Genomic DNA, 15,091 nt, shown 5'->3' with positions numbered 1-15,091 from the left:
CCTGGGTAGATGGGGATAGCCCAAAGAAGACAAGCTGTGATAGTGGATGGCCCAGGGCCTAACCTAGCCTCAGAGGAGATCAGGGAAAATTTCCCTAAGGAGGAACCCAAGCTGCAATGAGGGCATGGGTAGGGAAGGTTGCAGTATCTGGGCAGGGTTTCCAGACCTCCGTCTTCCCTCCTGTCATCTGAGGCCTCAGATCTATGCTCATGGAGGTCCCAGCTGGTTATCTTGACCCCCTCTCTGGGCTCTAGTGCTCACTTTGTCAAAGGGAACCTCAGTTTCCCTGTCTGTAAAGTGGGGAAGATAGTAGCTACTTCTCAAGTTTGGTACCAGAACTAAGTATAGCAGACCAAGCCTGGGGCCTGCACCCAGTTGGTGTTAAGTAACTTCTCATTGTCTTTTTGGTGGTGATTGGTGATACCTCTGCTATATCCTTCAGGCTTCATTTTCCAGATTCTTGTTCAAGGGGTCAATGTCCAGGAAGTGATTGCCAGCAGCTCTCCAGCATGGGCAAAATATGGCTGAGTTGGATTCAAGCATCCCTGGCTCTCCCACCCGACCCGTTCCCCCCGGGCCAGCTGAGCACCACCTCACATTTCCCTGAGCTGCTGCGAAACAGAAAACACTGTGCTGGCTCATGGCTCTGACTGGGGCTGGGGCAGGGCAGGGCTGGGGCTATGGCAAGCTGGGGAGAGTGGCCTGCCTCCCCACACACCCCTAAAGGCTGCAGTTGTGGTTAGTTAGTTCATGGGGTTACACCTCACTCAGTGCCCAGATGGGGCTCCCCAAGAGTTAGACACAGGTGGGCAGCCAAGTATGCCCACTTGCTGCAGATGCCTCTTGGGACGGGGCAGGGTGTGTGTAGGGGGGGGAGTGCTAAAAGCTGGGAACCCCATGTGCTCAGCACACCTTCCTTCATTTGTTCACTGCTTCAGTAGTCATGTTGCAGTGTGACTTTTGGCAGCCCGCTTGATCTTTCTGACCTCAGTTTGCTGATCTGCAAAGTGACACTAATAATAGCACCTGATATTCTAGCTTGCTGTGAAGATCCAATACAACAACATGTGTAAAGTATCTGGTTGGGGGCCTGGCCCGTAGTCCTTGCTCAGTAAATGTGATCCCTTCCCTGGAGGGCCTGGGGAGAGCTGGTGAATAAAATAGTCCAGGACCTATCCTTCTGGAGCTCCCAGACCAGATGGGAGAATAAGAGGACATAGGATGACTGAGTCCAGAGGCCTCGAAGGCCAAGTCCAGGAATCAGAGCTTGAGCTGAAGGAGGAGGAGAGCTTGGAACTGAAAAGGGTGGGATTTGCCTGGTAGCCATGTGAAAGGCAGCTTCCTTTAAAGGCCACCAAGGCCAACTTTCCATCCAACGTTGCTTACTTAGCTTCTGCTCGCACATCTCTAGGAATGGGGAGTTCTCCTGCACAGCCCATCGATAGGCAGCTCAGTCTTCACTGTGCTGGCATTTTTGTGGCTATGCTACCATTCCTGCATGCATCTGTCCGTGAAAATAGAAGACACATCTTTCCCTGTGTTCTTAGGACTACCATCTGGGGTGAGAAAACCCTTTCAGGCACCAAGTCAGGCTCAAGGCTCCCTGGGAGGGTTTCACCTCAGGCCAGAATGAAACTCAAGTGTCCCAATTAGGAGCGGGTGGCCCAGAAAGGCAATGATGTGCACATCCTGTGTGACCTTGGACAAGTTGCTGAACCTCTCTGAACCTTGCTGTCCTCATCTAACTGTAGAACCGAAATGAGAAGGATCGTGGCACCCCGGACCCCCAATTTAGAGATGAAAGACTGGTCCACAGTGTGTATTCAGCAACAGGTGCTGAATACACACTGTGGACCAGTCCTTCATCTCATGTGGCAAATCAGGATAAAGACAGCCATAGACAGCCTTCCAGTTAGGTGTCTTGACTCTCAATTACTCACTAGGAAACTGAGGCTCAGAGAAGTTAGGCAACTGGCCCAAGTCACACAGCTTTGGAGTCAGGTTTCTGGATTCCCAGACCAAATCTCAGTGCAAGGACAGGCCTGTTCTCACTCCCTGTCCCTGCCTAGCACCTCTGTGGGCTCCTGGGAGTCAGGAAGTTCCCTCATCAGCCCCTATTGGGGCCCTGCCTTTTGAGGCAGAACACTGGGTTCCCCGGCTCTTCTGCTCACCCTCCCTTGCTCCCTAGGGAAACTGGGCTCAGACCATACCCACCATGGGGCACCTCATGGAGGGACAGAGCAAATGTTGCTGGATGTCAGCTGTAGGGAGTTTATGAGCTAGAAGCTAACATTGGGTGCTTGGGAAACAAACACATAAAGGGACAGGTGGTGTGTCCCTTGCTCTGAGGAATAGCTGAAGTGTTAAATGGGAATAGTGAGGGCTTGCAGGACTGGGCCTGGTGCCAGGTACTTTACTTGAATTATCTCCCCCTCACAGCAATCCGACACAGAGGGGACTATCATTGCCCCCCTTTTACAGAAGAAGGACAGAGGCTCGCAAGTGTTCTATGACTTGTCCATAGTCACACAGCTAACAGATGGGAAAGGGCAGTGCACAGCAGCCGCTCCCATACAAGTCCTCAGCCTCCAAGGCCGTATTGCATAGCCAGCAACTGGCTTGGCTGGTTTTCTGTTCTCAGTGGGGGCACTAGTCAATTCCTCCCACCCCCCATGCCACTGTGGCACTTGGAGCCACCAATGCAGGGGAAGCAGGTGCTGGTGAGACCCCGTGTACCCCTCGGCCGCCACACCAGAGGCTTCCGGCCCTGAGTCTGGTCATTGGAACTGGGGCTGAGGGCTTAGGAGTCTGGAGGCTCCTGGAGGCCCCGAGGGAGAGGGGGATGTTAGGTGAGAAAATTCGAGACTGGGTGAAGCAGGCAGGGCAGGATCAGAAGCGTTTCCACAGTTTGACTGTGCTGTGTCGCGGACCATGAAACCACAGCTCTCTGCAGCAACCCGGCTGCTGGGAACCTGAGGGTTTGTTCCTTTGAGCCACACAACTTTTTCCTCCATTTTAACCATTTGAAGGTTAAACACAATGTACCCTTTTCTTGATGATCTAGGGTAACCGTCCCTGGCAGTCTCAGTGTCTCATCTGTAAAATTGGGCCAGTCATTCTGCCATTTCAAGGGGGTGTTGAGATGATAACACTGTGGAAACCTGAATGGAGTGGGGCTTGGGTTGATATGATTATTGATATTGTTTTCCTCACATGAAAGTCTGTGACTCCGTGGTTGACCAAAGGGACCTGTTGGCAGATGGAACCCCCAGTGATGGGAAGGGGCCGAGTTGGAGGAACCTTAGTGCTGGAGGCTCAGTGGTCCCAGGGCAGACATGGGTCCTGGGCCCCTCAGGTAGGGCAGTTCCTGTGAGCAGAAGGGCTGTAGCCCAGATAGGACATCCTTTGGTGGGGCACCCTGCCTCCCAGGGTTCCCCGGAGGTCCCTTCCCAACTTCAGGTTCTTTGCTGTGCTGAGCTCCCGGAAGGCTGTGGCCTCCCATCTTCTTCTGTGTCAGCTAAGCCCCAAAGCCTGGCACAGCTTCTGGAAACAGTCTCGTGCGTGGCCACGTGATCCCCACAGATAACGGGCAGCTCTCGAAGTTTCAGAGAATCCTTTTTGTCTCCTTTTTTTCCACTCCAAGGACTGCAGATTCTAGGCCCTGAGAGCGTGAGGAGGTGGCCTGAGGTCTCGGGAGGACTGAGGGTGCGGTTCCCCTACCCCCACCCTACTTTCCTAACTCGCCTCACATGAGGTACTCCCGCTTCACACCGCACACTCTTCAGGGTTCTAGCCCAGGTCCTCTCAAACTTTGGAGTGTATCCGGATCTGCGAGGTCTTGTTAAAGCAGATAGCTGGGCCCTAGAGTCTGGTTCAGTAGGTCTGAGGTGGGGCCAGAATCTGGAGTAAACTCCCAGTGGCCGATGCCACCAGTCCACAGGCCGCTGTGCCAGTGAGGGCCTGGGGCAGCGGACTCTGTGATGACGCTCTTCCAGTGCAGCCTTCCCCCCTCTATGAAGTGGCAACAACAATAGCCCCTGCCCACGGAGCTGAAGAAACAAAGGGATGAAATGTAAAGGTTCTGGTTAACAGGATTAGGACTCTTTCTTCCCATGAGTGAAATTCTGAGGCCAGTGTGAGGCCTCCGTGTACTTTCAAGTTGGGAAGGGGATGGGCCGGCCCAGGCAGCTTTCTAATGTAGCTTTCGTGTTGTAACCCATATAATCCTACCACACCGAATGAGGTGGATGTTATTATATTATTATCATTACTATTATTAGTGTCATCATTATCTCCGTTTTATAGATGACACATGAGGAAACCCAGAGAGATTAAGTAGCTCAGGCTTGTACAGCCAGTACATTCGTCCAGGCAGCGGGGCTCCAGCGCCTACCCACTTTATACTCTACTGTACTGTCACTAGATGGAGCATTTTAATTAGCCAAAAAAGCAAATAATCTAAAATTCTACATTTACCATGATATCCCCTGGGGGTAGAGTTGTATTTTCCTCCCTCTTGGGTGGGGTGAGGAGGGGCCTGAGGAGGGCAGAGTCGAGGGACATAAGCAGCCCAGGTTTCAGAGAGGGACCTACCTGGGTTCCCATCCTCACTGTGCTGCCCACTGCTGTGTGACTTTGGGCTGGTGGCCTCACCTCTCTGAACCCGCTCTGTCACTGTAAAGTAGAGCAATGAGGATGACTAGGGCTGCTTGGAGAGTGAGCTTCTTGTGTCATGTGCCTGCCCGCTGATGATACTCACCCAGCTGATGGCACAGCTTGTGATTTCTGGCCGAGTTCTTGTTTGCATATTTTGGGCAGCAGCTCCATCTTCTTCATAACAATTTGGTTCAGAGAAGGAGTGAAGTAGTTTGTGAAGTTTCCCCGGGCTGTGCTCGGGGGGTGTGGGGAGGGACCTTTCTAAAATGTAGCTGTGACTGCCTTTCAGAGGCAGTGAGAGTGGGCGGCATTCTCATTCTGCAGGGTGATGGGGGGACCGCAGAGGATGGGTGAGGGGATGGAGGCCTGGGCACACCCGACTCTCCCTGGGAGCATCCTCTTTAGCATAGGCCACTGTGACCTGTTCTTGTCCTACTCACATTGCCTTCCTTCTCCCAACCATAGGGCCTTCCCAGAATATGTCAAGTACTGCAATTGGGGGTGGGGGGAATCTGAGGCTTGAGGGGGATAGGAACTAGCTCAGAGCCAGGAGATGGCAAAGTGGGGGCTGGATGTCTGCCCTTCTCTGCTATGTTAGTCTCACACCTTCCCTGAGGACATCCTTGCATGCAGACACAGTGCACCTGCAAAGCACACTCCCCCCACCATGCATAGTACACACAGGTACACACACCTTTATATATACCCTCAAAGACAGCACAGGCCACCCAGAACCACAACTCAGGAAAACAACAAGCATGCATCAATCTTACATGAAAATTTCACACAGGCACACACACTATCTGCAAACACTTCACGGAGACACCCTCAAAACTCACCACACACAGATGCACACACCCTCACGAGTCCAACTCAAATATACAGCATGTGTGCAGCACACATTACAAGCATGCACATTGAGAATACACGATGTGCACACCGATACACACACACACACACACACACACACACACACACAACCAGGCTCCCAAACCCAGTGGACACACCCCACACCCAGTGCCCAGATCAGCACGCTACCTGTGTGCATAGACAAATACACGCATGGACACATGTGTTTGTGGGAGCTAGGCTGTGATCTTGCACTGCTCATGACTGATTTTCTCAGAAGCAGACAACACAATGAATCAAGAGACTTCCACTTGGCTGATTTCCTGGGGTGCGAAAGGGAAGAAGGGGAAGGGGCACTGTCTGACAGACTGCCATGCTTCCCCGGGACCTTGTGATGAATCCTGATGAGATATTGTGAGCTTAGGACCCCACGAGCCCAGAGGCTGGGCTGGGGCTCTGCAGCCCAGAGGGCTGGATCCTGTCTCTTAAGAAGTAGATCCCTGTCTCTGTCCTCAAATCCAGCCCCTTTCTCTAGGTCTGGAAGCTTGAAAGTGAGTATTCAGCCTTCTAGACTAATGCTCTCTTGCCTCTTCTGGACTCTGTGACTTCTGCCCACTTGCCTTCCCCCATCTTTGTATGCTGGGACAGGAGACCTGGATGTCAGGCCTGAACCAGACCCCTAAAACCAACCTCACCTCTGCCTGCATCAGGGCCCACCTGCCTCCTGGGGGATGGGCCGTGGTTCCCAATGGCAGAGGCTGCCTCTTGGGAAAGCTTCTGGGCATCCCCTGTCCCTTCAGTCTCTCACCAGCGTGTACACTCCCCTATTTCACAAACCCTTTCCAGGCCTCTCAGGTCCCCCCCAACTACTGCCTCACCCTCTTGTCTCCTCAGATCTAGACCTGTTAAGGTTGTCACCTACTCTTGCTATCTCTATTTCCCCACTCTCTTCACTGCTTCCTCCAGTTGTCTCCAGCCCCATCATTCCAACCAGCTCATTCCTGGCCTTCATGTCCAGAACTGCAATGGACAGACACTGTTTAGTCCCCAGCTGCCTTGGTCACTTGGTCACTTGGCTGCATTCTTCACAGATGCCCACTCCCTCCTTCCTGAATCACCTTCCCTTGGCACCTTGTGATGCCCTCTCCTGGTTCTATTCCTATGTCTCCTGCATCTCCTCCTGACTCCTTGTACTGGCCCCTCCTTTCTTCCTCTTCCTTCACCTGATTTTTAAATGTGGAAGCTCCTGGGTCTCTCCCTGTGGCCTTGGCTTCTTTTTCTCCTCTCCCTCCCCCAGGAGAACTTCCTGCCCTGGGGTCTCCCTTTCCTGTTCATCCATCCAGCCATTCATCCTCCACATGGCAGCCAGATGGAGTCGCTCCAAAACACAGGTTTGACTAGGTCACTCCCCTGCTTAAAACCCTTTGATGGCCCTGGGAGTCCAAGCACATGTCACATTTCCCATTTTCCTGTCTCTTTCACTACTCAGGGGGCCCAGATTCCATATCACGCACCCACATACATCCTCCATCATTCCTCTCTCCTTCCTGCTCTCTCCCAACCATGCTGTTAACTCTGTTAAACTCCCTCTCTTCTCTCACTCTCTCTGTCTCTGTCTCTCTGTCTCTGTCTCTCTCTCCATTTAGAGTTGGCAGACGTGAGGGCTGTAAGAATCAGCTTATGGGGCTCCCATAAAAGAGGAGAGATTGCAACCACAAGAGTGAGAAAACCACCTTCTCATTGGGCTATCCACAGGGGTAGTCTTAAAGACATCTTGCTCAATGTCTGGAAGGCCTGAATCAGCTTTTTAAAAGGCTCCGGGATTGGCCAGAGTTAGTTGACTTCCCTGCTCTTTCGCTCTCCCATTGCCCCACTTTCACTGCAGGTTTCAACCTTGACCTTGACTGCAGCACACTCCAGTGTCTGCCCGATTCAGCAACTCCAGCTGCCATCCAGACACCTGGCTGTTGGCCTTGGTTTCACCCGGGGCCCAGCCTCACCTGCCCGCTCCTCTGGACCTCACTCCAGTGCTCACCCCATTTCCTTTGGCTGGTCCCACCCTGTGGCTGGTGACTGAGGCCATCACGGGTGTGCGTCACGTTTTTCCGTGTAACACGTGGCTGTGGCCAACTGTGCAGCCAGGGTGGTGTGTGCGGTGGGGGCTTTGGAGTCAAGCTCCGGTTCTGCCACTGGCTTGCTGGTGACCTTGGACTAAGTCTCAGTAGCTTTATCAAAAATATGAGGAGAATGATGTCTACCTTGCATGATTGTAGTGAGGGTTAAAGTGCAGATAGTCAGCCTATTCCTATCAGTTCCCCTTTTCAGTGAAATAAAGACCCTTCTAAGGGCTGCCTGCAGGGGGAGGCGTGGAGACATCCTGCCCAATGCCTGGGAAAGCCTGCGTTTGCCCTTTTAAAGGCTCCTAGGCTTTAATTGATCTTGTAGTTGCTCTTTGGGTAAATACTAATGAAGCATGAAGCTGAGACTGGGTGTTGGTTGGCTTGGAATAAAAAGGGGTTGCGAGGCAAGGGAGTGGTGAGAAAGAGGACGAGGAAGCCGGGGCACTGCCCAGGAGGGGATTGGGAGGGAGAACTCAGAGGTTTAGAGGGGTTCACAAAACTTGGCTGCACGATGCGTGATGATATACTCTCTTCTGTTTCCCAGGAAATCTCCAGCAAACTCTCCACTTCTCACTGATACACTGGAAAGTTGGATCTGGTTTTAGGGCTATATCAAAATGCTCAAGGTAGACACACAGGAGAACAAAGCCTGCCCCCACAGCTTAGCTTCCCCCAGGCCATGCATGCAATGTCAGTTATGGAAATGGGCCAAGTGAATATTGTGACATCCCTCAAGCTGGAAGGATTCTGCACCTGGACACAAAGGTGAGAGGGGAAGGTTACACGGTCTCCAGGTCACTGCTTCCAGGTGTTGGGGGGTTATTACAACTATTAACAAGAATACTTTGATAATGAAAATCCTCTAGCTTGAAACTGGGGACCTGAGAAATTTGAGTGGACAGCGTGGAGCTAGGCATGGGGGTGGGAAACGGCGGGGCTTCAGGGGAGACAGCGAGGAGGGTCTGTTGGCAGGAGCTCCGTGGCAAAGGGACCTGGCCATCAGCAGTGGGGAGCACACTAAGTAGGAAAGTGACGTGGCAAGGTCTGTGCTGCAGGTAGACTGGGAACAGCACGGGCCAGTGGAGAGTGGAGACAGGAGAGTAGCATGGAGGTTGGTGCCGTCACGGGGGATCCAGGACGAGGCCTGGACAAAGGCAGAGGCCATTGTGGTGGGTGGGATGGACATGGGGATTGATCATGGGGGTACGGGTGAGGGTCAGGGAAGGACAGGGAAGAGAGGGTGATCACCCCTGGTTCTGGCTAGGACAGGGCAACGCACAGCCAGGCTGGTCTGTGGCTCATCAGGGAGGTGCCCGGCAGGCAGCCCGACACTGGGCCTGGAGCCCAGAGGGAAGGGCTCAGTCAGCAGTGGAAGAGAACTGTCAGCAAGAGCCTCGTTCTCCTGTCTTTGCATGGGGACCATTACACCTGCCTCCTAGGAGGGGGTGTGGTAGACCACACAAGCCAGTGCCCAGGAAAGCCCTGGGTAAGACTGAGTGTTGAGTGTAACCTATGGGTTATTTAATAGGAAATGCAAATGGGCCAGGCCTTTCAAATGCGGACAGGACGCTGAGATTTGCTGTCCTCTCACTGTCCTTCAGTCATTAGGGAGATTCCTCAAGCAAGAGTACTCTGTGGGGTGGGGCCCCACCTATGACTCTGGGCAGCACCACCCTCCCTCCCTGGCTGGGCAGTCAAACCCAAGGAGCCTGCAGGCTGGGGCAGGGCCAGGAATCTCTGGTTGTTGGAGGGGCTCCTGATTCTCTCTGGAACAGTTTGCCTGCCTCCTAGTGGACTTCTGAAGAGTCTCGAGGACTCATAGAAACCCCGAGCAGGAGTGGATTGTTTGAATGTAGGGGCAGAGCCAGGATTAGAGACAGCATGACAAGCCCTCGGGAAAGAACCGGGACTTTGGCGTCCAACAGCCCCAGGGAAACTCAGCAGCAATGGCAGTGATAGCACCCACTTCGCAATGATAGCACCCTCTTCCTAGGGCTGCGAGGACAGCATCCTGAGACGATACACACACACAACATGCTCAGTACATGTGTGGTCCTTCCTTCCCACTCTACATCACTTATCTCCCCCTGTAAGAGTGTCGACTCAGCTCTAACAGCCTTTGAGCACACCTGATTTTCATGCATTCATGCAGGTGGATTTCCTTAAAGTGAGGTTTACCTGCCACCACAGTGGCTTCCTCTACCTCCCCTGTCTTGTTATATTTCTTCTTCCACTGGGGTCACAGAAAGAGGGCTTAGACCCAGCCCTGGCCTCAGGAAGCCTCTAGTCTGCAGGACAGGGTGGCTAGGGGGCTGTGGAGCCAGAGGACGTGCCCCTCCACCGCACTCAGAAGGATGGAAGGGAAGATTTCAGGGAAGGCTTCCTGGAGGAAGCGGCAAAGGAGCAGCATCATGAACGATGAAGAGAAGTTGGCCAGAAGGGGTGGGAAGCAGAGGGGCTGGGGAAGAGCACCCAGGCTTGGAGGTGATGAGAGTGTCCATAGCAGCAGGAGGGGTGGTGATGAGGAGAGAACGAGCAGCCAGGGACTAGTCATAGGCTGACACCCCTCGTGTGCAGGATTTCAACTAAGCATTAAACTAAGCCAGCCCAGATGCAGAGAACAGCAGAGGAGAAACTTGGCAGGAGACGTCAGGAGTGGAGGTTGTTCACTAAAAGCCTTTGGGCTAACTAGTTCATTAGCTTGTTCACTCATCTGTTCACCTCCCAGTGCACACCTCTTCTCGGGCATTGGAAGGAAGGAATGAAGTAGACTAGGCTGCTGCTATCATCAAGTGAGGGCCTGGCACGGCAACTACTAATTGCATGTGGGGGGACTTAGGGAGATGGCTTTTCGGGTGGACTTTGAAGGATATATAGGAATTCACCAAATGTTGAAAAATGGATAAGGTCATTTAGGTAGAGAAAACAACGAGAGCAAGTCATCACGAAGGGCTTGGGGAAAAGTAAGCAGTCTGTCATGGCCAGAGAGCTGGCTGTGGAAGGGGCAGATGAGGTGAAGGCAGCGTGCGTAGGGCTGTGAATGACAGCTTAAAATGTTTGGGCTTTTCTAAGGAGTCCGTCCTAAATTGTGTCTACCCGAAGAACCATGGGTCAAGCAATTTCAGATCATCCAGCCCTGCGAGGACCTTCTGGAGCCCCATGGCCCCATCTGCCATAGCGAGAACCCCATCCCCTAGAGATGCCAGCAGTGTCCCATTGCTGGGAACCCACCCCAAGGGACAGGACGGTAGTCTCAGGCTGGCGGGGGAAGGAAGGGGGACTTCATAGGGACCAACTGGCACTGACTCATCATGAAAGTTGTGACGTGGGGCCCCATCTCTAGGGTTTCACCTGGACATGTGCCCGGAAGCCCCATGCAAATGTTGGGCTGGCTCCTCATGAGAGGAGGGCTAGCTCCTCAGCCTCACCTGTCCTCACCCCACTTGCAGAAGAGAAAGTTGTGTGTCCCCTGAGACCGTCCTCTCTGGGAGCCTCCAGGGACCACTGGCATTTCTCTGGGCCGTTGTAGCACCATGTGTCCACCTGAAATCAGGAAAGACACAGACCAGGGGCTGGCACAGACAAGTCACTTCATCCCTCCAAGCCTTTGTTTTCTCAGAGGATAAATAACTCGTCTCACAGGGTGGTTGTGTCGCAGAGATAATATGAGTAGAAAGAAGCTCCAGGTATAGGGCCTGGCCTGCAGTAGGCAGCGGGGAAATGCAGAACAAATGAGCCCAAAGGCTGCCAGCACAAAGGAAACCAGCACAGCCCCTGGTGGGGGCACAGCCCAGAAACCAGGAGGGTGCCGGCCCCTCAGTATCCTTGTCCACAGATGATGGGGGAAGGTTGGGGAGAGGTGAGGACCCCGGTGTGTGGGGGTCTGTTCACATGCAGTGTGTCAGATTTGGAGTCAGCGTTCCTTCCTGGAGCCCACGGTGTGCTGCCTTGGGGGTGGTCTGAGCAGGCAGTGTCTGAGAACAGAGCGATCTCAGTCCTTCTCAGAGGGTAGGCAGAGGGCCAGGGGCTGTCCCCCCACACTACCATTCTGGAGGGCCCAAGAGTAAGGATACCTACGGCTGGAACCAGACACACCCCAACATACTACTCACACATGTACAAGGCATGCACTTGGACACACACCACAGATGCGACAGTTCTCTCGGTTAATTCTCACAATGACGTGAGAAGTAAGGGTGGCTGGCCTCATTTTGCATTTGAGGAAACTGTAGTGTAAAAAGGATAGGCCTGAAGTTGTGTGGATAAGGACCAGCAGTGGCATCTCCCCAAGCCAAGTCCAGCACTTTCCACCACACAGCAGCTCATGGCTCCAAACACATATCACCCATATCCACACACACACACTCACACACTCAGCCTGGCCTCTGTGAGTACAACCCAGCAGAACATTTTCCCAACAACTCCCAAGGAGTCTTTGGAAGAAAGATGAGTTTGTTTAGGGCTTAACCTGCCCCCTGGCCCCCAGCCCTCTCCCCTCTGTCAGGGAAATGAATTCCACATGCTCCTGGTCTGCCTGGGGGTTTTGGTGAACACTCTTTGATGTTGGAAGCCAGATTAATGAGTTGGTTGTGGGTTTGGTTGTTTTTCTCTAAGACAGAAGTCTCATTTTCCTAAGAACCAAGGAATTATCACGCCCCTCCCCTTCCCAGAGATTCTGACAACCCAAGACCTGGACTCCCAGCACAGTGCTCACAGACACTCAAAGGGTTAGACCGGCTCAGGGAGGAGAGTCAGGAAAGGAGGCAGCAGTCTTTGAGCATTTGCTGTGGGCCTAGGCCTGTGTTAGGCATAAGCCTTGTGTGTAGTCTCTCAATGCTCATTTTAGAGACGACAAAACAGAGAGTCTGAGAAGAGATATAATGTGAGTAGGTGGCCTGGCTGAGCCTGGAGCCCCCCTCTGCCTGGCTCCAGTTCCCGGTTCTGCTCATGCCACCTGGTGCAAGTGACGTCCTCCTTCTGCACCTGGGCACTTTGGCCGTACAACGGCGACAGTGTTTTGGGTGTGAAGAATACTGAGCTCTGTAATAACGAGCTCTCAGAGTCAAAACAATTTGTTTTGAGAATAAAGCGCTGCAGGAAAGGAAGGGAATATTTCTATTTTTATTATTTTTGTGTCAAGAGGCTAGTTTGCCCATAGGATTCATAGTGGAACACATCAATTAATGTCGTTCTAGGGTACTCATTAGTGAGCACCTGGCTGGCTGCCAGGGAGCTCAGCAAGAGAATTCTTTGAGGGGAGTGAACCACCCACAAGAGTCTCCCGGTTGGTACAAGCCCTTACCCCACTCTGTCCCTCACGTCAGGGCCCAACCAACGCCTTCCCTGAGCATTGCTTGCCTTTGGCAAAGGCTGCCCTGATTTCTTGGTTTATGAGAACCTGCTCGGGGACCCTAGGGAAAAAGGAGAAGCAAGAAGAATAAAACCGTATCCAGAACAACAGTGGTGGCTATTTAGAGCCCACACCGGCTTACGAGTAGCTCCTTTCATCTCCTTGACTTCTCCTGAGCCCTGCACTAGCCCTGCCATGGGCACACCAGTGCCCTCCCCACTTTGAACTCCAGGGGACCAAAGCTCAGACAGGTGCAATACTGCTGCCTCACCTGCATGTGTCTGTCAAGTCCAGAGGCCTCCCAGGAGAAGGGCCGCCCTGGCTCTGTTCCTTACTTAGGATGTGATCTTGGGAGGTCATAAGGCCGTGGGGTGAGGGGCTTTGTGATTGCTAGGTATTATGCAAATCCAGGGAAGGAACCCTGGACCCCCACCCTGCACACACCCATTTTTTCATTTGCTTCCCATGTGCCCGAAGGAGGGTAGAGAGAGGTGATCGCCTTTGCACAGAGAAAGGAGCAAGACTCCAAGAGACAGCCAAGACCTCACAGCAACCTGGCAGGGGACACTTTTGAGCCTGGCTGGCAGGAGCAGAGGAGGGAGAAGGGGCCACTGTGTGCAATGTCTCTGTGACACGTGACAGAATGTCTTCTGCGAGCACTGCTGCCTGGGTTGTGGCTACAACAAGACACGGAGGGGGCTTTGGTCTTCCCCTGATCTCCACCAGGCTCCCTGTATATCCCCAAATATAAAGATGAATAACTTCTACAGATGTGGCAAATACAGAAAGTGAGGATAGAAGCATTTTTAGAAAACTTGACTTGAAAAAAATTAAGCTATAACATGCAGTTCAAGTAAAATTTTGTAACTGCCTTGTAAACATAACTCTAAGACAAGTTCCCTCCCAACTGGCATCCTAGCCCTTCCTATAGAGAGTCTGTGTGTCTGTGTGTCTGTCTGTGAGCTCATCTCCAGGCAGATGGAAGGGCATGTGATGGTGTTTCTGTGTGTGTATGTGCCTGATGCTCATGATGGATGTAGTGTGTATGCACGTGTGTATGTGTATGCGTGCGCATGTGTGTGTGTGTGCACGCACGTGTCCATGGGCATGTGTGTGTGGTCCCCTGGGGATCCATTCGCTGGGTCTGAGCCTGTGGGCCTTGGTGGGTATGGGATTCTCCCCTGCCTGCATGGAGGCCTGGGAGACGCCCCGATCAGGTGGTGCTCACTGGGGCTGATCTCTCTCCTCCTTCCCTAAGCCAAGAAGATGAAAACGTTTCTGGCACTTTCTAAAGTTTCTGTCTGGGAATGGAAAAGTCATCAGTTGAGGGAGCGCTGGTTGACAAATGGCTGCCAGGCCTGCTGGCTCCCACTCCCAGGACAGGGTGGGCTGAGGAGGGTTGGGAGCTGGGCTATCTAGTGCCTGCACGGCCAGGGCCCTGCTGGGGAGAGGCAGGAGCTCCAGAGCTCACCCTCCCTGGGTGCTGAGAGCCGGGGAATGTGCAGACGCACGCTGGCCAGCATCTCTGGGCTTGTGCTGGCAGGGGAAAGTTCCATAAACATGTCAACAGGAAATATCAGGGAGTAACAAGTGCTACAGCGACAATGCTGGGAGATGGGGTGGAGGGTGACAAGAGAGCTCCGTTTAGGAGGTGTGAGCAGGGCTATCTCATGAAGGAGGCGGCATCAGAGCTGAGACCTGAAGGAGAGGACGGGACCAGGCCAGGTGTCCCAGGTATGGTGGACAGCGAGAACAAAGGCTCTGGGATGTGAAGCAGCTCAATGGATTTTAAGGAACCGTGAGAGGCCTTGAGTGGGTGGGTCAGTAGGATGAGGTGGCAGGAGAGACGAGACCGAGGGGCAGGCACTGGCCGGACAGACCTGGGCCTCAGAGGCAACATGAAAGAGTTTTGGTTTGAGCCTCAGAAGGATAGGAAGCCCCAGAGGGTTAAACAGGGAACTTTCATATTGATCATGTTTGTGTTTCCTTTAAAAGATCAGGTTGTATGAAAAAATGCTCAACATCACTAATCATCAGAGAAATGCAAATCAAAACCACAATGAGATATCACCTCACCCCTGTCAGAATGGCTATCATCAACAAGACAAATAGTAAC

This window comes from Rhinolophus sinicus, chromosome 14, assembly GCF_057876585.1.
Source record: "Rhinolophus sinicus isolate RSI-liver-muscle chromosome 14, RSI-T2T, whole genome shotgun sequence".
Lineage (NCBI taxonomy): Eukaryota > Metazoa > Chordata > Mammalia > Chiroptera > Rhinolophidae > Rhinolophus > Rhinolophus sinicus.
The sequence above is the reverse complement of the archived record's forward strand: the minus strand, read 5'-3'. Positions refer to the sequence as shown.